The sequence below is a fragment of the Lagopus muta genome, chromosome 8 (assembly GCF_023343835.1).
Source record: "Lagopus muta isolate bLagMut1 chromosome 8, bLagMut1 primary, whole genome shotgun sequence".
Lineage (NCBI taxonomy): Eukaryota > Metazoa > Chordata > Aves > Galliformes > Phasianidae > Lagopus > Lagopus muta.
The window spans coordinates 5,011,522-5,038,824 of record NC_064440.1 but is presented as its reverse complement, the minus strand read 5'-3'; the positions used below and the strand labels follow the sequence as shown (position 1 = coordinate 5,038,824).

Below are 27,303 nucleotides of genomic sequence, written 5' to 3'. Positions count from 1 at the left end.
TTCCTTATGCGTGTACATCCACGCGAGGCAGTCATTTCTTATTACGCATCTATTTAGCTATACCTCACACGGAGAGCAGCCTGGAAATTCAGTCGACACAAATAACAAAAGTAACAAGGAATTGCATGATGAGGGCTTATCAGGGTAATTCTGTTACATAGCAAGGGACCTGTGGCTGTCAGGAGCCGCGCACACTTCTCATCTGCACAACCTCTCCGCTAGCAGAATTGACGGCTGTCCAGTAGATGGTGGTGTTATGTCAACTACTCCACTCCCTCGGTACAGCCGCTGCAGAATTTCAGGCTCCTAGAGCTGCACTCAGCTTCCTCAGATCCCTTCTTGCAGAAATAATTCACATAGTATCATTTGAATTGGAAGGGATCTTCAAAAGTCCATTTGGACCACCTGCCTACAATGCATAGGAGCAGTTTCAGGTGCACAGAAACTGGTCAGCCTCACCTTGAGAGGTCTGCAAGGAGGGGCATCCAACACCTCCGTGTGCAACAAGTGCCAGTGCTTCACTCTCCATATCACAAAGAATTGTTTTCCTACATCCAGCCTAAATTCCCCCTCTTCTAGTTTGAAACCCTCTCTTTGTCCTATTGACTGTCACCTAGCCACGCAGAGTCAGGTAGGGCACATCAGAATGGGATTGCCTGAGAAGTACAGAGAATATATTTTTCTTAATTTAAAGCAATTTATATTTAAAACATCCATAATCACAATAGTGACTTAAATACAATATTCAAATTTTGGCAACAAAAAAATCCAGTATTTGACAATGATAGATCAGCACATTAAAAACATGTCACTCAAAGCAAATGCTCTTTGCTGGGGAAAAAAGTTTGTAATATTGAGTTAAAATAGTGGTGACAGAAACATGAACAGTCATGTACAGCTGGTCTGTGTGCCCAGCAGTGCCAGGGTGGGAGCTGAGGAGGTGCAGAAACGCTTCATGATGCAACATGCTGCTACAGACACCATGACTCCTTCATTGGGATTGCCAAGATTGTGTATGTATAAACCCATTGATCCCAAAATGACTTAGCACTTGCTAGTCAAATGCTAAAGTCAATCCAAACAAATACAAATATCATCAAATCAAAGAAACCACAGGATGGCTTTGGTTGGAAGGGGCTTTATAGATCACAGAACTACAGAATGGTTGGGTTGGAGGGGCCTCAAAGATCACCCAGTTCCAAACCCTCTGCCATGGACAGGGTTGCCCGCTAGTAGATCAGGCTGCCCAGGCCCCATCCAGCCTGACCTTGGACACCTCAAGGGGTGGCAATTTTGGCTATTTCTTCTTCATGTTCCGGGACCAAAATAACTTAATTTTCAAAATATCTAAATTAATTCAAACTAAAGAAGCCTTAGGAATGTTCTTGATCTGTCCCAGTGTGAAAAGAGCCTTTCAATTACACTTGCCACTGGTCTGTTGAATGTCTGTGTACCAGAGAACATTTCTGCACAAACAATTAGAAAGCTTTTACATGTAACCCAATGGAAAATAAAAAGTAATCCCCCTGTTTAGACAAAAAGAACCAATAAAATTCACTTAAGAGAGTGGAACTAGTGCACACTGAATAGCACACATTCAGCAAAATGATGAGCTTGAAGTGGACCTTAGAGAAATGGTAAATTTCACCCATGCGATGCAAAGAACAGGGTTACAAGATAACAGTCATGGGAATTAGATCTGTAATAATCTAGTCTAGACTAAATTAGAGCAATGTGCTGCACTGCAAGAGGCTTTCATGTCTTTTCTTCCCTTTTTTTTTAAGTTAAGGCTATCTCTGAAGTACTAGGATAGAAGATACCATCAAGCAATCTCAGCCACAAAAGACTTAAATATGTTGTCCAGTGAACAGTCTATCAGAATTATCAACGAGTAGTAGTCAAGGGTTTCTTCTACTAGCTGTCCATCTAGCCTTCACCAAGTATTTCTATTTACCAGAATTTCAATGATAACAACCCCACAACTCCAGGGTCTTTTACCGACTGTTCTCTCCTTAGTTTCCATCATCATGATTATTCATCATTACAGCCACATTCTTAAACCTGACTCAAAGCAGAGTTTTCCCTTCTTTTGCTAGATTTATAGCTCAAGCTGAGTTTTAACCTCTGAAACATTCATTTTACCCTACAGTTTTAATGAAAGAAAACAAACAACCTTCCTATGTATGACAGTTACTATAGCAGGGTAGGAGAAAAACACAGTTTTCTCAAAACTAAATATCAAACCTGATTATTTATATAATCCTTATAATAGTATGAGTACAGTAATCTTTAATACTTTTAACAATCACTCGCATCACTGCATGGCTGACCTGTTTCACTTGAGAAACATGATAAGCCTTCTAAAAGTTTGGATGCTCACAGTAACAGACATTGTGGATTCCCCAGCCTTTACCAAGCTCAATTAGATGGCAAAAACTGGATAGATTCTCTCTTCCACAAAAAATACTGAAGAAATGTCTCTGCAACCAGAGGCACCCTGCTGCACTGAGTCATTCTAGACTTCACCCTTCACCTACTGAAGTCAATGAGGGTTTTATTGCTGATGTTTTTTGAGAGCAAACTCCATCCATCCATCTCTGCCAGCTGGCTTTTAAAGTCCCTTCTGCAGCACTTCATCCAAGTTGAGAACTTAATTTAGTAAACTCAGACCAGAAAGACTACAAAAGCAGCTAGAGAAAGCGGTACATTTAAGATTTCAGTTACTGTCTTTTACTTCAAGTACTTATAGTATTTCATTTGTGTGTAGCTTCAGTCTATTAATTTTCAAAATTAAAACAATTATAAGCATGTAACAAATACTAACGTAAGGCATTAAGGGAGAAAATTAACTGTCAATCTTACCTTCATCTTCTCTCACTGCAAGCTGAGTGATGTAAAGCGATGGTGTGCCGCACTGGATGAAGGAAGTCCCCGTTGCTAGCTGAGCATCAGTGTGGTTGTGTAATTTTGGACCAGTCACTTGAACTTACTTTCTTCACTGAAACCAGAACAGTAATTATAAGTAACACAGAACCAGAATGAAAAGTGGCCTTCATTTACAGAAGTGCTTTCCAGAAAGGTTAATTCTAGAAGCGTGATTCTGTTAAACCAGTTCAGCACTCTAATGAATGTTACACATGCAAGCAATTCCATGTACACAGAGTGCAGAACAAATTTATGAGATTTAAGTGAGTTCCTTCAGTTTTTCCTATGTGCTTTGCACTAGAGATCTTGAAAGATCCTAAAACCTACAGATAATAAAGTGCTGTTCAAACTCAATTGCTAATTAAACTAAGACCTTCTTTCTACCTTTTTTATTAATTTTAATGTAGCTAGTTAGCTAAAGACATGATTTATATAAATGCTGCAGTTTGCCTTTCCATATTCATAGATTATCTGCTGCAACACTAAGGTTCGCACACAACAACAAAGGAGGTCCAGTTTTTCCCTCCTGCCTGTATGCTTGCTCCAGCTGATTGCTGGCTGGACTGGTGATGGTACAGTCATTCCCTTTTTAGAATCGTTAAGGTTGGAGAAGACTTCTAAGATCATCAAGTTCAACCACCAGCCCATCAGCAGACTAACAACAGGGCTGAGGATGCCCAGCAATCTCAACAACCTTTGCAGCAGAAGTCATCACTAACTTTTAACTGTGGCTGACCTGATCCCTGCATGACAACCTTGCTTCAAGCAGACTGGAATAGATGACCTTGAGACATCCCTTCAAACAGCATTTCTAAGCTTCCCAGCTCCTGCCTGACCAGAAGTGCAAAATGAGCTTAAGCATAATGACAAAAGTCAGGCTTTATGTGGCTCATTAACTCATAAGAGATTAGCTTGGGAACACCTGGAGATCCTCAGGTTTCACTTTGATTTGCATTCACCTGTGAACTTTTCTGAGTACACCACTCTGGATCTCAGTCTTACTCCTAACTCCTAACAGCCTATGATCCATATTATGAAACCAATGTAAATGAGAGATGATGAAACACATTTATAAAATGAATTGTGGATATCATGAAATGTATTTTTAAACTAAAATGATGGTTGACTTTTAACAAAATTCTTAGTCTGTTAACTGTTCCTAAGCTACTGCTGATTCTCTTGCAACTTAATAACAGTTTTGTTCTTTTCAGTAAAACTTCTTCAGCCCTTACATACACAGCAATAGAATATTAGTTCTGAAATCTACTTTTACCAAATCAATGTTATTTACTTTGAAGTCTATGTGTAGCTACTCAGAAACATATATTGAAAAGAGCAAAAATAAAAAATATAGTACAGCATATAGATGTGGAAGGATGACTGGCAATAACTGAAATAATGTATGAAGTTATCATAATATAAAATGTATGTGTTTGATAAAAAAAGTTACAAAACAAATAATACTACTGGAAATCATTGCCGTTATATTCCACCACAGTCTAAACAGAAGATGAATACCCTTTTACTGGATGGCATTTCAGGAGGAGCCCCAAAACTTCATACTTCAAGAGTTACCAGAATTAAAGTAGACTTATGCACACAAAAGTTTAAGCATGTGCATGAGTTTGCATGTTTATTTTCATGCAGTTTCACTGTGAGCTAGTACTTGAAGTCAGCAGTGTTAGAAACTGGTTATGTTTCAGATGTCCTTCACAGGTGGAATTTCTGCTTCATCTGGTGGTGCCAAACCAGTTTTGTGCAAGCTATAGTTCAAGCCCCCAAAAGAGCCATGCAGGCAAATTCTTCCAGATACTCTGGGCATGAATTACCCTGACCAACATAAGTACATATTTCAAACTCTGATAGTGCACATGGTATTGGTTGGTAATAAGGAATCTCCTGACAAAAGATCAGTTAAACATCTTCAGAATCAACAAATACAGCGTGATTAACCTTTTCCTGAGTAAACAACCAGTATACTGAACTTCCTTATTTAAAATTAGTCTACCGTTAGGGTAAGTCTAATAATACCATCATTAAGTCAAATAAAATAATAAAGACGGACCTATAGCAGACAGGTAAAATTTAACAGGAAAAGCTCAACAAGAGATTTGCTCTGTAGTTTGATTACAGTATGAGAGAATGAGTAACAGCCATCATGCTTGTATAACCAATGAATACACAGATCTTATAATTATGAAAAACATAAGAGAGTTTGACTAAGCAGGTTATCACACCAAAAAGAGAATAGATAGAGCACTTACCCTTATCCTGGGCACACTGTAAATCTCCAAAGGAGGGATCTCCACAAAAAGATCTTTCCACCCCAGTAGTCAGCTCTTAAATGGGTCCAGGAGAGGTGCAGCCAGGCTCCACCCCTTCCAGCAGCACACATGAATTGCCTTCACCTGTGCTCCCACAGCTGGCTCATTACTCACCTCAGGTGGTCAATCAGAGGTTCAGGCCCCAATTCAGCTGTTCCCTTACAGTGCTCACTTTTCAGTTAGCACAAGATTGTCTGCCCATTGTTTCTTCTATGTCCTGACTGCTTTAGACTACTGTGTTCCTGACTGTGAGACTTCTGAGATAATTTAGCAACAAAATAGGTCCTATTGACAAGATATAAATTTTACTCTTTATTGGTGTTTGTCAGAAATTCCACTCCTCGCTCTAATAAGTGAAAAAATATAAAGCTTAAGCTCTTCTTTGCAGAGCTTTTTGTTAAATACTATAGAAATGGAGTTTTAGAAAGTCATACTGAAATTAAGATTTATTATGGACATATTTGTTAAAATTTAGCCAGTTTCATTTGCAAATTTGGTCCTTTGTATCTTCTAATAAGTCATAATAATTTGATGTCCTTTATCTCAAATTTCTATTATTCATTAAGAAGTGGTTACTCTATAATGCTAGCAATTCAGTCTGCTATTCAAAAGAATTTTTTTCAAAAATGAAGCTCTAATAAACATGTTATTTTCAACAGAGCTTTCCTTATTAAATATTTTTGCAGATTAAATCAAGGATGAAGAAAATTGTGATGTGGACAAATATGTAATAAGTTACTGGCTAACCAGGCCTGTCTTTTGACTTAGTGAGAAAACTGTTCTCCTTTGGTAAATGTTAAGGATTGAATTTGAAAAACACTAATTAATGTGCATATCTCATATTGATGCTCAGAAGGACATGGCTTTCAAGGTCAATAAGCCATTTTTAATTATTTCATCTTCAGTCTTTAACTGGAGACTCACATTATCACAGTATTCAAGAACAAGTGATGTTCCATATATAAGAAATTACCCTAATGACTGAAAATAAAATGAAAAAAAAAATCAAAATCCATTGTGTTTAACTATTTAACACCTCTTATCAGAACTGTCTTTGGCAGAGACTTGCCTGGACAGGGGATCCAAACATCGCTTGGATGCTATTCCTTGTATGGTTGGGGAGGAAGAAGCATATAATGAATGCAAAACAACTGAATTCTCAATGTTTTGGCCTGGACACAAAGTGCATTATCACTATGGAGAATATCATAAATAAAATTTGATTTAACTATACATAGCAAATGTCGTGTATAATGTGTTAGTAGGAACAGCAGACTGAATGAGTGCTCGTAGAAAAGAAGTACTGATGTTACGATCAGCAACAGAGTGAAAATGAGTGTTCCAGAATAGATTTCTTCTTGGCTCGTTATTAGATGTAAAAAGCACTACCTGTCCTTCTCCAGGGAACAGTATACTGTTTGTTTGTTTTTAAGGGAAAAAGCCAAAAGGCAATAAAGTGGGATCACACAATCTGCCAGCAGTGCAAACAGTGAAAGCTGGACACGTACATCCCCATAACGCTTTGTAAGGTGACAACTGACACTGATAAATGCCATCAGACCACACCTCTGCCCTCACACTGCTCGTCTCAGTCTTGCCAAAAAAAAGTAACGTAAGAATTAAAACGAGTTCTGTGAATAGCAGGAGGCTTTTGAGACGTCAAATTATTAATTCATCCGTATAATGTAAGCTTGTAAAATCCCAATGTGGAAACCACTCTGGTTGAAATGAACTGCCCCGTGTCTTGTCTTATAAATGAGATTCAAGGCCTATTTCCAGCTTTCTCAGTAGCATCACGGTGACCCAGAGGGAGTCACCCATCTCCCCTGTGTCTCAGCTCTCAGCTGTGAAAAATGGGTTAATAACATCCATCTCGTGGGGAAGTTGTGGGCTTGTATTTTTCAGTGAGATTGGGGATGGCAAAGAAGAGCAGTGAAGTAATTGACCGATACTGGCCAAGTGCTCGGAATGCTAATATCGAGTAGTCTTATTTTATTCAGACTTTCTTATCTTTAATTTCCCATTTATAAGCCAGTGAGCATATGGCAATTTTCTTAGTTATGAAAGATATTTTTAAAGGAAGTTTGCAAGCAATAGCATATCAAATGGTCTGAAGAGAGTGGCTGCATTTTGCTTCCTTTAGATTAACTTTCACAGTTGAAGCTTCAAAGGCGGAAGAAAAGATATATGGATACCTTTCTGTCTTTAAAAGCATTTGGAGGACTATAGCATGATCATTTTCTCCTCACATTAAACAGCCTGGTCATTTTTTGGTAACTTTCATTCATTTCTTAATCTTGTGCTTTTATCGGTTTTAGTTTTCTCTTCAAAACGCACGTCTCACACCTCCTGCTCCTCTCGAGGCACTAAATGCACTGCTTCAAGCCTATGCATGGCTCAAGGTCAAAGTGTTTCAATTCCTGTCGCTTGTCATATGTTTGGCAGTTCCTCTGGTGACCTGGCTGCTAACACGCCTGCTGTGGTGGGAGGCCAAAAGCTGCAGTCATCAAAGATTTTGATGGTGGCAGAACTGGCCCACCCTCCTAGGTGCCCCCATGTGGGTCAGTGCAGAGAGAAGGTGAAGGATGGCATCTGATATCCCCACATGGAGATGCTCCCAGAGTGGCTCTGATATTCCTTGGGACTTTGCAAGGGTGAGAACTTTCTTTCTCCACTCCCATTTTCATTTTGATTTGATTTCTAATCTGCTGAACAGTCTTACCCTCAGCCTGGTTGATCCTTTAGGACACTCTCAGCCATGGTTGTTATTGAAACAACTACAGGAATTATTGTTTCCATTAGTCAAGTACTGATTCATGCATTGTTTCTCCTGGATAGACATCATACTTTCAGGATTGTATTCATACAATGGGATTAAGCTGTGGATCAGATTCATTTTCCTTCAACAGTTGCATTTTCTGAAGTACACAGCGTTTGCTTTGCGTGGTATAGAACAAACTTTTAGCACTAGTAGCATAAAAGATTTTCTCAATGCCACAATTTCTTATGACCCTCATTTTCAAAATCTGTCAGCTACAGTAATATGCATCATCACGCTGATGTGCACTGAATCTTCATTAACATTTGTGATTTCCATTGTATTTTCAAACTGCAGAAATCCAAAATTCTAGCAATAGGCACACAAGTATTTTGCTTTTGGTTTCAAATTGTGATATATCTTTTGTTAAATGGAAGCCTTTTAGGGACAATGGTGTTACTGATCTTATAATCTCTGCAGTTGTTTGTTTCCATCAAACAGCTTTCTCTGTGCTGGAGTGACTGAAGTTTCTTCCAGTTCAGGAGCACTGCCACAAACAGAAAGTGCTTAAGAGTTTTTCTGACACGCATGAAATTCTGAGCCTTTTTTCTGCATGTCACTAATCATCTTATTTGGTCTTTAAGACTGAGGGTCATTGTGCAATGTTGTTTCAGAAGGCTTCAAAGCCATTGATCAAGAAATATGAATCCATCATGGTGTGTAATTGGGTGTGAACTGCCATCCTCCCACAGCATACTCTTTGGCAATATCAGAAAGGATGCACTTTTACTTAAATAGTTGTCATAGCAGGATCTTGTCTCTTTGGTAACACAGCTTTTACAAACTGAGAATGCGGAAGGTAATTGACATAGCTGTTCAAAGAGATCAGGATCAATATTTGTGTGTGTTGCACAGCCTCTCACGGTACTGCAAGCCTTCTTCATTGTTAAAATGGAATGCATTTATGTTTTTCTTGTGGGGTAGCCCAGTACTCAACAAATCAAAGTCGCTACATAGAAGTCAGTACGTGGCTGTCACTGCAAGTTGCCAGCCTGCCTGTTTTCAGAGGCGTCTTAGTGAAGGTCCACTCTTCATTCCATTATGGTGGGCAAAGGAATATTTGAAGTGCTTGATTGTCAGGGGGAGAGGGTTGTTATAACAGGGATACAAAGCCTGGTTCAGTCAGAGGGGAATGGTTTTTTGGGAGGGGAGTCCTCCTGGTTTTCTGAGAAGCCGTGAAACACTGTTGTTTCTGCTTTAAATCATGTTTTGACTCTTTAGGTTTTTAGGTTTTAGGTTTTTAGGTTTTGACTTTTTAGCTGAAATTTCAAATGCTTGCTTCATACTTACTGCTCTCCCAGCTGTTGTGCTACGATTCTACAGTCAATGAAGACAACTCTCACAATTTTTCCTCTCTTTATCTCCTTTCTTTGCTCTCTGCTTGTGAGACTTTTGGAGGACAGAGTCTATTTCTGAAGCGCTCAGAAAGAATCACTTGGATGCAGTGGCACCACAAATAAAATAAACTAAGAACAGAACAGAGACTATTCCCAAAGCAGCCTGATGTACTTTATTGACTCCCATTAGTCAACAGAATGTGTATGAGGAAATCATACACACAGATGACTTCAGAAACTGGGGCATATGTTTACCTTCTAAATCAAGAGTGCTTATAAATATCTGAAGTTGCATTCAGCTGGCTTGCATCATTTTAAATATATCTTGAACTCTTATATTACAAATCAGGGTGAATAAGGTTAGAGATTGCTCCCTCCTCTCCTTCTCTTACATATGTACATATATATGTATATATATATATGTTTTGGGGTTTTTTTTGGACAAAATATTATCACATAAGCTACAGAAGCGTATGGCAGGCTTTATTTAATAGAATTTTACAATTGATTTGCTGACAGGCTCTTAGTTTGTGCATCACTAGCCAACAGAGCTGCAATAAAGAGCTTTATCTGGGATTAAAGCCTCTGAAATTACTCATTAATTGGATTAATGAACTGTAATTCATCATGCATGTCAATCCTGTTTTAGTCTAAGTCCTTCTTCCACTCTCCTTGTAACATTCATCCAAGTAAGACCTATGTTCTGGGAAAGTTCAAGAACAGTGTTAAGACTTTCATGATTTCACATTTGTTTAAATCCCTGATGTGAAAAAATTGCCTTTTTTCTTTCCCTGAACACCTCTCTAACTTTTCTTTATCTAATATTTAGAGTATTTCAGGTATTTTTTAAAACCCCTCATTTCAGATCTTGGATGTAGTGCTGATCTCAATGGGTTCTGTTATATTTTAAGGTTGCAGAAACAACTTCAATAGGTTTTTGTATTTAAGAAGTTAAAATACTGAAAGCATTTAGTAGGTTTTATTCTATTGTTTACTGATTTATTTTTAATTTATTTTTCTGAAATGCATTGCTATCCATTGAAACGTTTAATTTAGTGAACAGGAAATACAACCTAAAAGTACTGGTAGTTTGTGGTTTAAAACTTTCTTTGTAAAACCTGGTCAATCTTGTATTTTTTTCTTACATGCTGATAAACAATCTAAAATGTTTTAAATTGATTTTTTATCTCTTTACTTCAGATAAGCGATTTCATTTACACCTTCAAAGGACACTTCTTCATTGAATATATAGAATATGCACTGCTTCCACGACAGCATTCTGGAACAGGAACATTAGCCCAGCTCAGCTGTCAAAAGCTGAAAAACAGATTCTGCAGATATCACTCCACTGGAGTTGTTAATAAATTGCCTCGGAGCTGGCTGCAGAAGAGTATGTGCATGGCAGGAAGTCAGAATTTGAAATGGAAATGTTTCTGAAGTTTGGAAGTTACCTAATCACACATCTTCCCATTTGCTCGGTGTGTGTCGGAGCCCCTTGGCCTGAAGCTCAGAAGGGGAAGGAGCTCTTTGCTTTCATATCTTGGTGGAGAGAAAGAGATGTTTCATCTGCATATCCCAGCAATCCACAGTTTTCGCAGACAGAAGTTCCTGAGGGAAGGGAGCTATCTACTCCCATTTATTTGTAGAGTAGGAGTCAAACATGGTCACAGAGGCAATTTAATGTACATATACTTTCTACACAGAGCATTTTCAGCAAAACGGCAGGACTCGCCCTGAAAGAAGTGCAGAACAGGCTGAGGAGTGGAGCAAAAAGAGCTTCTGCTATTTTATATCAAGGAGCTCTTCCTCTGCTCCTGGCACCTCTGTTGATGGGAGGATGCTTTGATGAGAAGTGGTGGGAACTGCTCCTGGCTGAGATACATTGTGCAACATTTCTGTGGGTAGAGCTGGACCAGGCTGGTGAGATGCTCAGTCTCAGGTGGTGATCAGACCTTTATGGATGGATCAAAGCTTCTCGAGAGAGGGCTGGGCTCAGAGAACAGACTGGAGGGCAGCCTGGGCTGGTTGCATCTCAATGCTGGTATTACAGTATGCCCTGGCACCAAGGCAGGGATGCAGTTAGCAGGGGAAGTGACATCCAAAATGATGTTTTTCTATGTGCTGCTCAGTTGGGCTGGTTGTCACTGAATTTTAAAAAGTACTGACTGTTTCTGTGAATCAATGCATTGCTTAACTTTTATAAGGAAATATAATACCTCTTATTAAGCCAACTAATATAAAACAGATAGGCTTTCAGACAGAGTCCTTTTATCAGGCTGTCATGAAGAACCCAAATTCAACATAAAGTAGATCAGAGCCAACAGCACATAAACCAGTTTTATTGTGTTAATCACTTTGTGGTGGTGAAGGGAGCTGGCACTTCAGAGCAGCAGGGGCCAGAGTCCAACACTGTAGTTTGGGTGGAAAGGTGTTTGGTACAGCAGGAAGGATGAGAAGAAGATTGCAACACACTTCTCACTTACTACTGAGGGATCTGATTTTGGATTAAATTAACTGCATTTGTGATTCAGTAGTTGTCAAGTCATCTGTGGCACCCTACAAAGGGGCAGTGCCTCAGGGAAGATAAAAGTGGGGACAGAAACCACAGAAATTATACAGCCTAAGCTATTTCTGGCGCTTCAGATAGTTTTTAAGGTAAACCAAATCAGCACATACAGCTGGTGAGACAGAGGGCACCAGGCTTTAACCAGCTACCTTATCTTTGTAGCCATGCCAACTTTAGTGCAATTATTTCTCTGTTTGTAAGTAGAGCTTAACAAAATGCTATTAATCCCATCAATTCACAGAGGCTACTCAAGCCAGAAATGGTTTCCTTTTAAAGAGGTCAAATTGCTGTTTGAATCTGGCCCTCACTGCTAACAGTACATAGCGAAAAGATTTAGAAAGATTAAAACTAAAGGCAAAAAAAGACACGGAAATTGTTTGAAATCTTTTACAGTAGGATCAAAACAATTTGGACTGTGAGGAGTGTGCTGACCCTTCTGCTTTTGGAAAACACAGTGGGAAGGTACCACTTCCCAAAGGTTTCTTGAAAGGGTAGAAGGCAGAAATGAGCACAGGGAACCAATGTGATCTCTTAAATATGACACTATTCTTTTGATAGAAACTAGAGATATTTTGTCTTGTTTTCTTCCTTTTCAGAGAAAATCCTGAGATGATGACCCACAGATGTTGCCATCTTGTGGACAGCGAAGCAGAGGAGAATGTCAGTGGCTGCTGGAAAAACCAGCCTCTTCCAGTTCAGGTTACAAAGCTTCCAAGAATCACTGCACAAAGCTGAGCCAAATTCTGAGACTGAGATGCAAACGAACTCAAACACATGGCTGGCCTGTTCAGTTTAGGTTACACAGGTTGCCTAAACATGCAATTTGCAACCGGCATGCTTTTATAGCTGTAACTACAATCTTGATTACTCTGTTAGAGAAGCTCTGTTTGAACAGGTATGTGGTTTGCTCTAATTTATCCAGTACGTGGGGTATTGGACACAGATTTATGCCATCAGTTATGCCAGCCTCTTCATGACAAGAGCCAACATTGATTTCATGCTAAGGTGAAGCATTGTGTGGGCTGCAGTCAGGATGTGTACGTCTCAGTTACCGAAGGCCCACAGAGATTAAAAGCTGTCTACAGCTACCGATAACAGTATCAGACAGTTTCATTTACGAGCTGCCTTTTGGAGTCCTCATTCTCCAGGGTCTGTCCCTGATACCATCGATGCCAGCAGCAACCTGTGGGTGTCCATGAAGCAACTGATGCAAAACTTCAGCCGCCCAAGGCAAAACTGCCAACCCTGACCTCAAAATCTGATCAATTTGCAAGAAGTTTAACACGCAGAATTCAGGCTGTGGGATATGATAATGTGAACACATTGTGCAGAATTATCTCTTCATACATTAATGCACGGGGAGGGGGTTACATTAAATTAAAAATGTGTTTCTGGCCATAATCTCTTCAGGAGAAAAACATGGTGGCACATCCCAAGGCTTGATCCCCAGTGCTGTCACATTTCCGTTCTGTTTGTAAGTGTTCTCTCTTCTGCAACAATCATACAGCCTAAGCAAAGCTCTTTTTACATCAAAATAAATCTTATTCTCAGCAGCTTGTCTTTTTCTTTATTCAAAGCAAACTTTTTGGAGCTTTTGTATACTGCAGTATATACTGAAGACATTCTGCATCTATTGCACTCTGTCTGAGTGTTGTTGCTCTCCAAAGGAAGTATGCTGCAATGTCATTCTTCGCCTGAACTACCTATATTCTGAGTTTTGTTCTGTGTTTCACAGAACCCTGTCTCTCCAGTTTAAGTGCTACTCCAAGCAAACGATAACACTTCGCTTGTATTTTAGGATGTAGATTGAAGGCTAAAATTGCTTTTCTGAAAAATCCCACATCTTCCACAGCTGTGGAGATTTTCTGCAATGCAGCTCACGCTGATTCACATCAAGCATTTTTAGATGGCTGCCCCTATCAAACTCTTCAGTTGGGTGTAGAAATCAATGCCTGAACTCCAGAAAACACTGCTCAAATTATCATTTAAAATGTCAACACTGGCCATTATGAAAACTGAATTTCCAACTACTTCAAGTAGCAGCTTACAAAAGGAATTTTCTAGAGTTTTGAGATTATTGTGATGTATAGGGGAGAAAATACAACTGTATTTATAGTCATTGAAATGTATAAAAATTGTGCATAGATGATATTGCATTATCGTTGTATTAACGCTTAATGAGTTGATTACCATAACAGAAGGGTGACTGTTTCTACACAATTGCAAAAAAATAAATGAATTTAGTAAATAAAATCTGATTTTCTAATACTGTGCATGATAAATTATTTCATGTAGTTTTACAAAGGGGTGAGTGTCAAAATATTAAAGAGAAAGTTTATTACAGATAATTGCTTTGTTTATGCTGTTTCTCTAGAGCTTGGGTAAGCAATTTAAGTTACAGAGATTTATAATTGTTTCCATGAAGATGTATGAAACTAAAAAATTGCAAGCCTATTAAATCCACCTATAAATCATTCTATACATTTAATTTCTTCTGTATAAATTTTATGAGTTCATATATAAAACACATCCTAAAATTGCTACATGCTTTCAGATGAACTGGCAATCACATTTCTTCTCACCTTTTCATTATCACAGAATCACAGAATCACAGAATTGTAGGGGTTGGAAGGGACCTCCAGAGATCATCGAGTCCAACCCCCCTGCCAAAGCAGGTTCCCTACACCAGGTAGCACAGGTAGGCATCCAGGCAGGTCTTGAACGTCTCCAGAGAAGGAGACTCCACCACCTCCCTGGGCAGCCTGTTCCAGTGCTCCGTCACCTCACTGTAAAGAAGTTCTTGCGCACATTTGTGCGGAACTTCTTTAATTACCTTCAGTCTTCAAATAGAATACATAGAAGTTCCCACAGGTTACTTAATACTAAATATTTAATGGCTGTTACAATTCTATATTAAAAATATTTGTGTAGGAATGTCGGGGATAAGTTCTGGAAATGTTGAGAGTAATGAGGCCCTGCAATGCTGCCCAGAGGTGCTGTGTTTGCCCCATCCCTGGAGGTGCTCAAGGCCATGGATGGGCCCTAGACAACATGAGCGGGTGGGGGGCACTGAACTCATGCCATGGTCTTGGGTGATCTTTAAGATCCCTCCTAACCCATGCAATTCTATGATTCTATGTTTATTTTTGATAGGACCAATTATGTGTTTATTTATCTGGAAGCCAGAGCAGCACTCAGCAAGCAGAGGAGAAAAACTGCCCAGGGATGGCCAGGGGCAGTTGGCAAGGCCAGGTAAAACCAGCTCTGATGCAGGCAAGCCCCAGTGCTCTGGGCAAGAAATAGCAAAATCCCTGTTTTGCTTGCAAAACTCTCTGAATGTAGTTGAAAGCAAGAGGAGAGCACTGAAGCTCTTTCTCCTCCCTGTCCTTGGTAGCTCACGCTGTCCTGCTTTCCTCCCTCTTCTTGTCATTCTCAGCTGCTGCCAGCACAGAGCCAGACAGGCTTCTGTGAATCTTGTGGAGGTTTTGCTATAATTTTCAGAGGAAGCAGGACCTTGAATTGTGAAATCCCCTATAGACTTTTCAGAAACCTGTCAGGCTGCAGCATGACTGTGCCACTTCCATGGCAACAATGTGACATTGTTTACTTCTAATTGTTTTGACTGCTTATTCAATCAAGTGGATTATTATGCACATTTGTGCCCCGTGAGAGCTGATTCCTGAAAAAAAAATGGGTGAGAAGATAGACTTAAAATGTCCTTTTAGCATTACTTTTTCCATATAGGTCAAATCTATGTGGAAAAAAGCTAAATGATGCTAATGTTCGCATTTTGTCTAACAAAAGCAGAATTCTGATGGCTGTAATGATGAGATATGATTATTGAGGTTCCTTTTACAGTATAGGTAGATGAGTTAAATATAATGTGGAGCTGAGGTGTCCATTTTGCCCAAATGTTCCATAGAAAATACCCAATATGAAGTTTTGGTTAAGGTAAATTTAGCAAAACTTTTCCTAATATAATCCAACCTGGTAATGCAAGATATGCGTTCTTTCTGTGAAGGAGCACTCTGGTCCCTCCTACTTGCTTCAGACATCATATTGACTAACTGATCCACAAGGATTTCCATTTTCTTCCGCCCTGCTACATGCATTTTAAATACAGCCAGGCTTCATTTATAAATTTCTTACTTGTTTCTGCATCATTTTAAATGGTGTTTAAGAAGTTCAAAGCCATTTCGTTACTACTGCAGAATTTATCTATTGGGACATTAGAATAAAAAGTACTTATTTGCTTGGTGACTTCAATTGCACCATTGTGGGGTATCAGCTTGCATTTTAAAACAGTAAATTCACAAAATTACATTATGTTTATAGTCGTCATCAAAATATAAAAAGGAACATTAATCTTCTCAAATTTAATTTTGCTTGGGTTTTAATTCCATTGCTTATTGCCAGAGGGATTTACAGAATTTTTCTTAATATCTCTGACTTCACAAAGTTTATGTTTGAAAAAATGATATGCTATACTGCTGAAGTCATTTTCTAGTTGATAGTTTTAGTATTGCCCTCTTATTCTCTAATTATTTGCGTACAAGTATTATGATACTCCATTTTTGTCCCAGTTCAATAGAAATTTTATATCTGCAATATTTCAGTCCTCAACTGAAGCACAGTGCTGGGACTGTCACTGTGTTGGAAGAGGTTGAAGTTTCCACACTTCTCACAGCTCTGCTCGGATTAGACGTGGAACTGAACACCCTACTGAGAAATGGTGCTCTGATACTTCTTTTTGCTGAGAAGAGCTTTTTATTATTCCTTTCAGGTTCCTTTTCCAGCAAACTTTACCTCTCCATCTCTTTCTAGTGTTAAATCTCCCAGCACATAGGCTGGGGCTTGCTGTAGTTGTACATGTCTCCACCTGCTTCTCTCACATGAGCTGAGAGAAGGAAGAGAACAACCCAGTAGATGTATTCCTCCGGGCGAACAGCACCATTCTGTACAAGTTTAACTCAGAATAAATATTAATAAATAGTTGTAAATAGTTGTAAATATTACCACGTAAGTACCAACTTGTCCTCCATGAAGAAAAACATGAAGATTAATTTTCCTTTTCATAGGGAAGCATATAATATCTCTGGACATACCTGCTTTGTTCAGTTTTGAATAAGAGAAGGCAATTTTGTCCCGAAATTTCAAAGTCTTCCATGAGATGCAAAGAGAGAAAGGTGGATTCGTCTGACATGGCACATTTGTTTCTTGTCTGGCTGTGGGAAGAGGAGATAAAGTAAGAAGAGATGCTACAAGAAAATGATACTCTCGCCTGCAGCACAAAATGCTTCTGTAGAACAGTTTGTACTTGTTTGCTTTGCTTTTTGGCTTCCTAATAAAATAGAAAGAATATACTGAGAAATGGTGAGAGATGACTTACAGCAGGGCCTGCTCTTTTTCCTTTGCAATGAGGTGCCCAGGGTAACCTTGATGAGCCCCATTCCTTCGTGGGGGCTGCCCCAAATTTTGATGACTTTTGGGGTTGATTGTATTTGGTAGTAGCCATCAGGGTGAAGAAATCAATCACTGACAAAATGATCACTTGGGGCAAATGTCTGACACTGGGGATTACAACAAACGTCCAAGATCACAGAGAAGTCTATCTTTTATCTCTAATTTTTTTCCTCATTGCCTTAATCCAGTTTTCCCTTGCCTGAATTATTAGGGGCTGTTTTTCAGGTGTATCGATAGGACAGCAGCTCTTACATTATGACATGAATATTTTCACACAGGCCAGGTTAGATCTTCATGTATTTCCTCGTGGATGTTGCCTTTCCAATTTCTTCTACAAAAGCATGCAGGGATCAGAAGAGATGATTCATAGTGCTTGCCAACCTGACTGGAGATAGGAAAATGGTTAATATGGACACATTCATTTAAATGACTCTTTTACTAGTCCTTGTGGGAAGACAATGAATTAATTGCAGAGATTAAAATCTCAAAAAATGCAACTGAGACAATAGTTAGATAGTCATCAGACCTTATAAGTATTCCATGTGCCTGGGATTTTATATTGCATTTCTGTAATTTTCATACTGCTATTATCTGCATCTATTTTCAGCAGCTCTGATAACTTCAGTAAAAAGCTTATTTAATGAAAACAATAAAAAAAAGTTTTCATAGTAGACCAAGTTAGTGTGGTTTTGGACTATCAGTCATTCTTATTTCTGGTTGGGATTTATTGCCTCTTTGTCACTTGTAGTCTACAGATTATACTTATCAGTTAACAGAGACCTGCCTGTGGTTACAGCTTAAGCATGTCAAGGTTGATTTTTTTACTTTCCACCGACATCATACAAGCCAATATCTGAATATCCTAAATTTCCAGATTGTCAGTGCATGGGATGCTTTGTGACACCCTCGCTGACATTGTTGAGGGTATAGCTGTGTTATGCATTATCTTAGTGTCTAATTCATGGGTCTCTGAATATACAGATATGAACAAGCTGTTATGAATGGGATAGTTCTCACAAGATCATTGGAATTGAGATGGTTTGTGTTCAAGTTTAAACTCAAAATTGAGAAAAATGTGCTAAATTTCAGACTTTTAAGAGTTCTTTTTCTATTATCAGTCTTCTAAAGTCTGTGTCAAGGAGGGAAACTAAACAGAAAACTTAGAAAAAAATAATCCATGATCTTCCTACTTACCTACCTATATAGATCAGATTATTGACACAGGGACACAGAGGAGGCATTTGGATAGGGCTACATTCTTCATACGCATTTCAGACATACTAAATAAATAATAAATCCATTACCAACAACTCAGCAGGATGATCTTTCACCCTTTTGCTCTATTCTCCAGGAAGCTATTGTAGTTCCAGTTACAGTCATGCTTTTCTAATTTTTGAAAAGGTTAACACAGTTTTATCTTTAATAGCTGCTTGATCATTGCAGAAGCTAACAAGTCATGTTGGAAACATTAGTCAGGGAGACAGGGGAATATATCTGGATGTCTTGCACAATTATAAAGAGAGTTATTCTCCTGCTGTTATCACTGCATTAACATGGCTGGTATAGAAATGACATATTTATTAAGAAAGAGTACAAGAGGTTTAAGAAGCTTTGGGTGCCTGCCAGCTGCAAAGTTTTTGCCTCTTCCGTCTCATCATCTGCCCCAGTCATCTTGTGAAAACTACTGGACTGTTGTTGATTCTTTTGTGTTTAAAGATCCTAGGTTGGCACTTTCATTAAAGAGTGTCACCAACTTCACTGATACAGTGATTTGATTTACTGGCATAGTGCTGTTGAACAGATAAAAAAACAAGGGTTTTGTGTTTCTGTTTTTGTTGCTTTTAAAATAACCATATACCTTTATGTGAAAATTCTCTTTGAGAAATGAATTGTAGTTCAGTGCTTTTTTTCATTTTAAAAACTCAGTTTTTGCCTTGTTTTCTCTCTGATCATAGCCAGCAGAACACTGTACTCAGTAAGAAAAAGCAAAACCTCTCAAATCCTTCTGGTTTGGGTTTCATCTTCTCTTGATATCCAGGCCAATCATTTCAGATACAATGGCTTGGAAAATCAGAACCTGTCACTTCTTCCCTGCTTCCCTAGCTCAGCACTCAAGTGCTCCAGCATTACTCAGCAGCTATGCAAGCCCAGTTGTGCTCTGTTCTCACCTCCCTCCTAGTGTAGAGAACAGATACTGAGGTGGAGGCAACACTTGTGTTCATCTGTGTGTGTGCTGCCTCCCAAGAGTTGCTGATTGGTGCCACATACAGAGACATTGCTTATGCATTACAGCTGAAAAACCTCACTAAAATACAACCCAGCAGGAAACGTCAGTGAAGTCATTGTGGCTTATGTCTTGCATATTTTAATGGTCACGTACATCTAGGAGAAGCTTTTCCTGCTTTGTATAACAGTTAGGAAACCAATGAAATAAAACTGTGAAAGCGGATTGCATTTCTAATATATTTGTATGTCGAACTCCTTGAGAGAGCAGAGAGGCTTGAAATGGCCTGAGCAGGAATCAAAATATATATGAGAGGGAGAAAAAACCTGGGGTATCTGGAGACACTTTGAGAAGCACCGCTGACAGTGCTCTTTCTGCTGCCCTCAGCCCGATTAGAAATGATGCATTTTGCTCTCCACGGTTTCCAGGTCATACTCAGTATTTCTTCACACCTAAGACTGTTTTAGCTTTTCACTACTGGTATTTTGGTAACAGTATTTGTAACTTGTTTCATATTAAATTGCTATCAGATTGCATTTAAGGCATTTTAGCGTTACTTAGTGATACCACTGAATAATGTTAGTCACTGTAATTACCTAAAAATTCTATATTAATTTTAAATGGGGAAAAGAAAGTCTAATTAAGTTATATGATTACTCACGTCTAATTGTTGAAAAAGCTTGTGAATTGCTTCTATGCAGCTATTGTGTGTTCTTTGATATCTTGTGTTTAACAACAATAACCCAAATATCAAAAGCGGAAGCTTAAGAGAAGTTAAATGCTCCCCATCAAGAACTGATGACCTGAGATTGTCCAAAAGCTTAAAAAGCTTAAAATTCTATCTGAAAGCCCAGACTAAGTGTATTATAATGCAGATATTGCAATCACATTTTGATTTTAACTATGACATCAGAAAAAAAAAAAAATGGAATTAGAAAAATCTATAGAAGAGGTAGGAGAGTAATTCTTTAATTTGGACAACATCAGGAGAGGTTTCCGAGCTGAGCTCAGGTAGTGCACTGTGTCTGATGCCTGAGGCCCTTTTTTTGTGTGGCCACCTCCCAGTATCCAGAGTGAGATCCTTGAGTCTCCCTGAAAGCCTACAGCAGGGAGGAGTGCTGAGACATTGGAAGCATCTCTGAGATGGTACAAAAAGTGTCTTTCTCTATACCTGTCATATCAATGCCACTAGCTGGGAAGGAAATGCCTTCGACTGAGACATTTGTAAAGAAATCTGTAATGATTCTGGGCCGTATTTGCAGCAAAACTAGTGGCAGCACTGCAGTCTAGATATCAGAAGAGTAAGTTATTTTTTTATGCAGTAAAGGAGCTCAATAAATTAATTTTTGAGCTCCAAATGAATTTTATGGGTGATAAGAACATTTCTAGCTAAAGTACACTCTTCATTCTGTTTATTTAGACTGTTTTCACTCAAGTACTATGGAACACTGAATTACACTGCAGCTTAATGTAAATACTGGTCTGATGTCTCATTTTATTCAAGAGTATCATATTGAAAATGATTATGCCAACATGAAGAGACCTAGAAAAAACTCTAAATAATTGTAGAAGTATCTTCCATTTCAACCTCCTGTTGAGTAAGGGTAAATGAGGATACTATGATGGAAATACTGAGACATACTCAGTATACCTGAGACATAAAAGGCAAAAAGCTAAGTGATGACTTGTTTTTTAATTATGGGAACTAACAGAGTTGCAGCAAGTACTGTTTTGAATCCCATTTACTTTTGGCATAGCCTTGTCAGAATAAGCTCAGCCAGCACCCAGTGCCTTCCATCTGTTTCTGCAAGGAGACTGTGATTTCTAGCTATTCTGTTTCTATTCTCTCTGCAAAGTTTTACCCAGCACTATAATAGTTAAGGAACTTCAAATCACACAGGCTTCATGTACCTCTTTTATGCTTTCTAACCTTGATAACAATGACGTGTCCTTGCAAAAATAATACGTAGGAAATTAATTGTATCAATGACCTTTAAGTACAATGTCCGTAACATTTGTGGTACCGTGGTCCACAGTTCTGTGATCGTCAGTGAAGAATCAATAAAAGTCTGACAAACAATTGCATCAGTAAAACAAAACCTGGCTCCAGAAGGAGGGAAATGGAACAATGCTGACTGGAGTCGCATCTATAAACGGTGACAACTTTTGGCTCTGCTCCACCACCTAAATCCACCTACCTATCCACTGAGTTTAACCCCAGTGTGACAAGACATGAAGTCCAGCTCACACAATCAAAAAGACCAGCTAGGGTAACTTTAGTTGATCTGGGAAACTCTAGCAGAGAGAAAAACCAGCCTTAAGCATCTCACAGCCTGAGAAGCGCATCTCAAAAACTATCTGCAGATACCCAGACTGTCATTAAAAGGGCTCCTTCAACCTGTCAAGCTTTAGAAAACAAGAGATAGGAACAAACTTCCAACAGATGTAGCTGTCATTTAAGATTAAAGCAAAAAGCTGGCAGTACAGAACCTTATGATGTGTGCAATCACACACTTGCTTCTACCAAAGGAAATGTTGCAGTACTTCTTAAAATATTTCAGTTAAAAATAAAAGAACAAAGTGTACCAACAGTAAATAAATCAAAACACTGAGTAGAAGAACTCTACTGTATGTCCACGCACATACCTTGTAAGCACCTCAAAGCCCTGTCCTGAAGGTCTGATAATCCCTCAGACAAATCATTTACTTTATGTTTTAGAAGGCAAGTTGAAACAAGAAGGCATAAATTCTCATGTTGACAAAAGGAAAACATCATTACTGTAAAGCTGAGAGGAGAATGGAAGAAGTGGGTTAGCAAAAACTGCAACATTGAGCAGTGCTGGGCTAGGAAGGAACAGAGCTTAGCCCAAAACCAAATGCTTAGAAAAGAAGAAAAGAGAGGTGTTCTAGGCAAATAGCCCCCTTTCAGACCAAGTAGCCACCCTGCCTAACACCAGTTTGTAATGCTTTGAAAAACAAGTCTCTTGCTAACCTAGAAATAAGTAATCCCAGTATTAATCTGCACTATGTCAAAACACCATACATATCCTCTTAGCCAAACTCATATCCAAAGTCCACTAATCCAAGTAGAATCAGGCAGTTGAAAGAGAGAAAAAAAATCTTCCTGGAAACATATCTCAACTCTTGCATATTACTCTTCACTAATACAGACAAAAACCTGTAGATTTCTGGTTACACTAAGATTTTGTCAATAATCTCTTTCCTTTTCCACCTATAAGATTTCAAAACATTCTTTTGTGATGCTTTACCTAATGCCTTAACACTCACATACAAAGGAATGTAATGCTGAAATTACTGCTTCTTCCACACACATTACATTTCTTCCCAAGTGAGCAAAATCCTAATTTTTAAGAGCCTACCCAATTATTTCCATTTTAAAAATCATCTTGGCTAATCACTGACAAGCTGCATAGCACAAGAAATCAGCTGAGTGCATATTTTATAAAAGTACTGTATAATCAAACCATTTAAGCGAGCATTTTATATGTCTCAGGACAAAACAAACCTTCGTCAATAAAATTACAAGGCATATCACTACCTACAACAGATGCTTTATTGAATTCTTTAAATGTATTACTCTATTACCATCAGTTCATGTCACTGTTACACTTCAGGTGAAACCTTCTTCAATGAACACTAGATAAAGGATGGACCTATTGCAGCAATAGATTTACTGCTATGGATTTAAGAGGTCCCCACTGTATTCACATTACTTTATTACCATTTAGCACATTCTAATTAAAAATAAAAAGACTTCTTCCCTTTGCCTTCTTCCCCTGTGCATTTCAAAGTGATTTAATTCTAGAGAGAAAGAGCAAATGGCAGATCAAAAGAAAATGTTAGACTATAAATTACCTGCTTCTCTGGACATATGGACTATTCATTAAGTATGAGGTTGAATGCTAGTTTCATTCCTTGCCTGTCAGATATGCTAATTCACCCAAGTCATTTGACATATCCTGTAATATTCCCATGCTGTGATTTAGGGAATTACTTCTTAAATGGAAGAACCAGTTCCCAGAGAATCTCTGGTCACATCAGTGGAGAATAGTGGTTATCGCTAGGATGTGATCCCCCTGCTTTTAACTTCTAGGAAGGAAAAAATTGGTCTTGCACAGTCCTTTCCTGCCCACTATAGTGTAGAAATGGCTGTGCCAACCTGGTTTTCCAGCATGGCCCTGCAGATCTCCCAGCACAGGCACGGGCTGTACCAAGTACAAAGCAGAACTGGGTCAGATATACTAAAGGGAAGGCTGTTTACTATGGGGAAAGGCTCATTGCCATTAAAAATCTAAAGTTATTAGTTTTCTTAGCATTAGGTCCCATCCCCAGAAGCAATCTCAGTGGGGAAGATAGCAAAAACATTGTTAGAAATTGTAATAAGACTTCAAGAAGCTGGTGTTTAGAGTCATAGAATCATCAAAGTTGGAAAAATAGCTAAGATTAATTAGTCCAACTAACAACCCATCAACCTGTCCTTTTTCTAGGAAAGACTCAGATCTATCCCCATGGAAGTGGAACCAATTGGGCTCCATCATCTCTGGCAGCATCGTGAAGTATAAAGACAGCCTTTGTCCAGCAGTACTTGTGTTTTGTAGTGGTAAAAAAGAGAAATTACATTCAAATGGAAAGGGAACTGTAGAAAGAATCTACTCTGCTGCCATCTTCTAAATGGGTTAATGATAGCGGGCAGCTGATGCCTCTTCTGTATATTGGGAACAGCTGGCCATTAGAACCAGGTGAAGAATTTTGTTTGATATACACAGCCACAAAATGCCTACTTGGTCTGAAATAACATCTTATTTAATTATTTAATTACCCCCCCTCCCCTCTTAATTTGTCATATTTATGTAAAAATCTACAGTATGGTAGAATTGTCATTATTCACTTCCAAAGGCCTTGAATACTTATTGCTAGATTTTCTTTAATGTTGATGACTCTTAATATTCATAAAAATAAGAAGCCAATTTGCAATGGATATACTAGGAAAATCCTGCCAAAATCAGCTTAGCCTTCTCAGTAGAGCTGAGTGAATGTAATTTAGCATTCTCCAGCAATCCTTAGCACTTCCCAGGCTTCTTTTCATCAGAGACTTGCCAAAGAATTTTAAACTGCTTGCTTTTTTTCTGACTTAGACAAGAGTCCTGTAGGAAATTAGATTAATACCAGTTCACAATGGAAAACCTTTGCCACCCTATTTCATTATTACTACTCAGATCATCATTCACATCATGAATAAAGATGTGGGGTATTGCTCCTGGAAATGCATTATGCTGCTGTGTGTTTAAAGCTACCTTAGCCTCGCTAGGTGATGTTGAAGGAGCTTTATCTATCACCAAATTGTGTGGATGAAGTGAACTTCCAAAAAGCAAATGTTCTCTATTGAAGATTCAGGAGCTGGTGATAGTTCTCTAACTGGGAACATGGATTATGTCCAACAGACTCCCTGGGTATAATGGCATGGTGCTCACAAAACAATCTTGCTCCACACCCTCTCTTCAGTTATGCCAGCAGTGAAAAGCTAGGACACTAAAGAGGGGATAAGGGAAGTTGTCTTGACCCAGGAATTCTTTTCTTTATGGTCTTTTATAGCATACCAGCACAGAGGTTCATTTTTTTCCTGGCCACTAAATAGGTACACATCAAGGAAAATGAAGTTTAATCATAGGTTTTATTGGGTAGGTTACCAAGAAGAGGAGCATAAAGTTAAAATTTATCGTGGAAGGGGAAGTTTGTACACAATAAGTTTACCAAAAGAAAATTCAGTTCTGTGGCAGAAGAAATTTTTTGCACGTGTAAAACCACTTCAGTCCCTGGGATATAATGAAGAATAGATTATCCAATGTTAACACGCAGATGCATGTCACAGAATGGGTTTTAAATACTAAGGAGGAACTTGATTATAGACATTTTTGTTTCCACTGTCATTCTGTGCAAAGTACTATTGATTAATCATGTGGTGGTAGGAGTCACCAGACAATTCTGTTTAAACTTGGTTGTTTTTTGTTTCTTTTTTTCCTGAGGGAAGGAAAAGCAGAGATTTTGTCTAGAAAATACTGTGTTATTCTTTGTTCTCCTAAAGAGCAGTCCTTCGAGAGAAATTGTCAGATAGCTGAGAACATGTTCTTTCATTTTATTCTCCATCTCTCAAGGCAGTTCCCAAGACAGAATAGCTTCCTGGGAACTGAACCGTGGTACATGGGTTAAAGTTTATAGAAGGATCATAGATTGCCTGCTTATGACTTTATTATGAGATTGATGTGCATATGTACAAAGTAAGTTAAACTCTGACCACAGCAAGACTCTGCTTCATTGATCTTTATTCCCTGAGAGCCACTCGTGGAGTCTCTGAGGGCAATTCCATCCCTCAAATATACATAGCATACCAGAGTGTATCACTAGCCAATTAGTGAGAGCATAATTTGGAACAAAAATATCCTCTTCCAAAGATTCTAGTTACTCACGCTGATTGTGATTGCCCTTTCTTTTTCAAGAAGGAAATTGTGCAGTGGTTTTACATAGATTTATTTGTACATAATTGATATTGCGCCTCATTGGCAGTGGGTATTGAAAATTTACAGTGGTAGGAAAGATGAGGGGAGGAGTTGGCAGTTCACACTTCAGTAGACAGAGGTGCTAATCTTAAAATTCAAGCTATATTCCCATAAATATGAAATATGAGGAGGAAGAAGTGATTTGAATTTATGAATAGGGAATAATGTTCTTCTGCTCTAAAACTCTCTTACCATTTGCTATAGCTAGTGATGGAATGGTTTGTTGAATTTTCTTTGAAACTAAAATACAGTTTTAACCAAATCTGAACTTTTTAAACATCAGTCGGATGGCAAGCAATAAAATGTAATTGTCAATTATCAAAATATACCCATAAAGCCATTACGCTTCAGTGAAACTGCAGATGTTTTGAAAGCTATCTAAATGCTTCTAAATTTATCCCAATTAAAATAATATATCAATGTAAAAAAAAATAAAATAAAATTCAGTCCTTTAAGGATTCTGAGGGGGGAAAAAATGAAACCAGTATCTAGCAGTCTGTGCTCCATATAAATAAAGCACTAAAGATTCTGAGACAAGAGACCTTAATTGAAGTCCATTAAAATCAATAGAGGAATAAAAACCAGACAGAAATAGAGCAGGAAAGATAACATACCAAGGGAGTTTCAAAGTACTGAGCATACCAAGGGAGTTTCAAAATATCGAGTGCCCACTTGTGATTTCCACTGAATTAGCAGGAGTTATTGATGATCAAGATCTTTCTCAGAAATCTGTCTGCTCCTGGGTTTTGGCATGAAGTCCTCCTCTAAGGACATTATTTCCATGACATCACAGCCTATCATTTCACCCCTGGTCCTCCATTTTTCTTCTGTAGAAGGTATAGAATATAAATATGTTATAATGCTGAATTGCACTCTCGTTCTACAGTGCAAAATTCTTCTATCTGCTATTTGTTTCATCTGAAAGGGTAGGGAAAAGTATTTATGTCTGTCCTTGTACCTTGACAGCCTCCAATATCTCTAAAAATATAGCTGTTGTTCAAAAAATACTTGTTTCCACCCCTGTCCTCCCATTCCCTTTGGCTATATTGTTCCTGAGGAGCCTCGCTGAAG

General features: G+C 38.5%; 1 long non-coding RNA gene across 1 annotated transcript; it reads right to left on the bottom strand.

The window, feature by feature from the left end:
- Positions 1-2,873: 2,873 nt before the first annotated feature.
- Positions 2,874-27,017, bottom strand: LOC125696578 (uncharacterized). Its single transcript, XR_007378428.1, has 4 exons — positions 26,905-27,017; positions 17,686-17,818; positions 17,076-17,195; positions 2,874-2,998 (listed from the first exon to the last, which is right to left on the bottom strand). It is a non-coding gene; the product is annotated as an uncharacterized LOC125696578 (long non-coding RNA).
- Between the last annotated feature and the right edge of the window lie 286 nt (positions 27,018-27,303).